This window comes from Salvia miltiorrhiza, chromosome 4, assembly GCF_028751815.1.
Source record: "Salvia miltiorrhiza cultivar Shanhuang (shh) chromosome 4, IMPLAD_Smil_shh, whole genome shotgun sequence".
Classification (NCBI taxonomy): Eukaryota; Viridiplantae; Streptophyta; class Magnoliopsida; order Lamiales; family Lamiaceae; genus Salvia; species Salvia miltiorrhiza.
This window is the reverse complement of record NC_080390.1, coordinates 18,025,720-18,029,669: the sequence shown is the minus strand read 5'-3', so window position 1 is coordinate 18,029,669 and position 3,950 is coordinate 18,025,720. Positions and strand designations below refer to the sequence as shown.

Sequence of the window (3,950 nt, the reverse complement as noted above, 5' to 3'; positions counted from 1 at the left end):
CTCATTTCATCCATCTACTTAGTAGAAAATCTCTCTAAACAATGATATTAGATTCCTCAATCTAAATCATCGTGACTCAATACAATTGCTCAAACAATTCTCGTCATAAAATATCTAAAAATAAATCACACCATATCTCATGCAACATAATAATAAGTCGCTATTAATCATGTTGTCACACTCAAACTCAAACTTATGCACCTTCAAAGTATAACATCACATGATATAAAAAATATCTCATAACTTAGCATGTAACATCAACATCATACTCTTCAAAATTTAATGACAATAAACTTTGAAATTTTACATACCTCGTTGAGCCTGATGTGATGGTGCGTTGAGCTCACGGTTGTTAATAAACTATTAGTCTAGTGACTCATTCTAGACTAAACTCAAGACTTCTAATTCATAGCTTTCCTTCGCTCTGATACCACTCTGTCGCAGCCCGTCTTAACTAAAGATAGTTAAGCCGAGTGATCTACGACTAGGGATGGGGTTAAAGAATAAGGGGAAGAAAGGAGGCGTCATTTGGAACCGTAAAACTTACTCAACTTAAGAAAACTTGACATAATTACTCATTAATACTCAAATAAAGACATTAACGAAAGATGACATAAAACTCAATTAAAACATTAATTCAAGTTATACATCACCGGAAACCATTCTCTTCAAAACTTAAAGTACGACATAACATGGTACCAAAAGTATTTTGCAGCGGAAAGTAGCTAGACATATGTATGAAGACATATTCTAGACAGGTTAATATTATTTATTAACAACCCTGTAGGCTCTGCTCATTGCAGCACCATCATCACATCGGCTCAACCTGCACATTTAGAAAACATATGTAGGGCTGAATATAAAAGCACTCAGTGGACACATGCCAAACATCTCATGCATATAAGCTATAAATATTATCATTGCCATTCTTAAACAAAGCATAAGAGATTTATCTAAAAAGCCTTATGTTCGCTAAACTCATTTTCATTTTTCCAAAGTTGACTGGCCAGTCTATGTTCTCAAGTAAGTACCATATCTGTTAACTCATGCACTGAGAGGGAGGCCTCCCTCTGCAGCACTATAATAGGCCAACCTGAAAGCTGACTCACAATTACTGTGTACACTAATTCTACCTCGCGTAGAACCGATATCATTATGCTAAGACAGATAGATAACATACTAAAATCTCAAATATTTTGGCGATGCAACAACTTCAAAATAGATTTTCAATTCAATCATACATCAATACATAAAACGCGTAAACATCTTGATTTTCAGCGTAGAAAAGCCCATCTCGTTGCGTCTTTATATCAACGGGGAACAATCACTCTCTCCCTACGTCTTTACTTCCCAAAAGGACCTTCATCGTTATGAAGAATCGATGAGAAGTAGGGTCATTATAAAAGAAAACTTATTTATTAACCTAAACTCAAATAAAGAATTAAAACTTAACAATTTTAACCCTACTGTCTTGCCAGCGCTGACTTGGCAGCCAGAGCTGACAAACTCGACAAAACTGAAAATCAGCAGCCAAAGCTAACCACTCGGCAGAGCTGAAACTCATACGCCAGAGCTGACCACTCGGCAGTGCTAAAAATCACACGCCAGAGTTGACCACTCGGCAGAGCTAAAAATCACACGCCAGAGCTGACCACTTGGCAGAGCTAAAAATCACACGCCAGAGCTGACCACTCGGCAGAGCTGAAAATCACACGCCAGAGCTGACCACTCGGCAGAGCTGACTTCCACACCCCAGAGCTAACCAACTCGACAGAGCTGACTTCCGCACGCTAGAGCTGACCACTCGACAGAGCTGACTTCCGCACGCCAGAGCTGACCAACTCGACATAGCTGACTTCCGCATGCCAGAGCTGACCAACTCGACAGAGCTGACTTCCCCACGCCAGAGCTGACCACACGGCAGAGCTGAAAATCACTTGCCAGAGCTGACCAGTCGGCAGAGCTGAAAATCACTTGCCAGAGCTGACCAGTCGGCAGAGCTAAAATTCACACGCCAGAGCTGACCAACTCGGCAGAGCTGAAAATCACTTGCCAGAGCTGACCAGACAGCTGAGCTGAAATTCACATGCCAGAGCTGACCAACTTGGCAGTGCTGAAAATCACTTGCCAGAGCTGACCAACTTGACAGAGCTGAATTCCGCCGCCAGAGCTGATAAACTCGGCAGAGCTGAAATTCACAAGCTAGAGCTGACCAACTTGACAGAGCTGAATTCCGCCGCCAGAGCTGACAAACTCGGCAGAGCTGGAATTCGCACGCCAGCTCAAAGCTCAACACTTACTCATGCTCAACAAAAACATTCGGTCCTCATCCTTCTCTTTCCTATCATTTCTCTGTCGCACCCCGATCCCGACGCTAGTGATAGCGGAATACGAGTATCGATACGACTATTCTAAAAGAATAAAAGACAAGAAGAATAGATTGAACATCAAGCGGAAGCTCGCATGAAAAAGTGTGAAGGAAATCATCATAAATCAACTCCAGGGGTATAAATGTCAACATCGTTATAACTTCGTAATTATCAGGAATTTCAAGAACAAAAACAAAGCGGGTATAGTTTATTTTTCATAAGGAATCATAAAATTCAGAGTATTGCAGTAAAAGGCGAACCGATTATATGTATGAAGACACATAACCGAGAGTACATTGCTTGATTCAAAAGAAAACAAAGTAACTCAATCATCAAGACTGTATCGACAAAAATGGAAATGCGATAAAGTAAATACATCAACTAAACAATCCCCCACCAGCACCAGACCAATCTCGCTCCTCGCTTAGCCTGCACATTTAGAAACACATGCAGGGCGTGAGTACATAATACTTAGTGGGCAAACGCCGAAAAACAAGAAAGGTGCTCTTAGAGCTATAGGTTTGAAACTTGCCACATCTCAGCAATACACAGGAATAAATTAGTGTAAATAAATCTGTGCATGCAGTTTTAATAATAAACATCATAAAGAAACGATAGCTCTATAAAAATACTCATCATGTATGTACCACATCTACAACTCATCATCATCAAAGGTACTGAGAAGTAGGCCTCCCTCTCCAGTACCGTGACCGGCCGACCCGAAGACGGCTCACAGTCACCTTTGTGCACAAAATCCCGCTTGTGGCAGGACCGAATTCGTCTCATCAGTAGAGGGTAACACACAAGTCATTATCAGCAAAAATCGGCAAGTCAAACAGTTCTTAAACATCATTTATCTCAAAACATTTGATAAACTCATAACATCATCAAATCATTTTAGAAAGCTCGTATGATATATATATACTCAAAATATTGTCCACCTGAAGTCCTTCGCTCAACTTGGAAAGGAAAACAGGCGACTTACTTCTTCATCTCGCTCGGGCCTTCATATATCATCATCATCGTCATCGAAGGTTCATGTGATAAAACAAACCTTAGTTAGAACTCGTTACTAAAACCAATCTCGTCTCAAACTAATACTTCTCACTCATCTTCTATTTACCCAATAAATCTCAATCCCTAGGTTTACTTAACTTCTAAAGATTCACACGTCCTATTCTCGACTTAACACTCAACTCAGATCAAACTCATAGCAATCAAGCACATAAACAAGCATAAACACATAAGCATATCAATTCACACATAGACATGTCGCAAACAAACTTCATTCTGCACTGACTCGATTTAAAAACTTCACCAGACTCGGTACAGAACTCCAATGGAGTCCTAAACTATACCATTTGAAACCTCTTTGAGTCTAGTTTCACTTAAAAAAAATAGGATGAAAAACTCCAAGTAGTTTAGGAGATATGACTGTTTTTCTACAGTTTACCATATTCGGCAGTTTTTAAGCAATTGAAAACTTTGATTTTTGAAAACTAGTAAACGTTGTCAAAAAGGCTTGAAATTTGATGGGTACTTAGATAAGACACTCATGTATTAACAATAAAAATTTGGGCT

At 39.7% G+C, this 3,950-nt stretch overlaps 1 long non-coding RNA gene across 1 annotated transcript; it reads right to left on the bottom strand.

Moving 5' to 3' along the window:
* Positions 1–2,558: 2,558 nt before the first annotated feature.
* On the bottom strand, positions 2,559–3,690 carry LOC131019549 (uncharacterized). Its single transcript, XR_009100330.1, has 2 exons — positions 3,311–3,690; positions 2,559–2,798 (listed from the first exon to the last, which is right to left on the bottom strand). It is a non-coding gene; the product is annotated as an uncharacterized LOC131019549 (long non-coding RNA).
* Between the last annotated feature and the right edge of the window lie 260 nt (positions 3,691–3,950).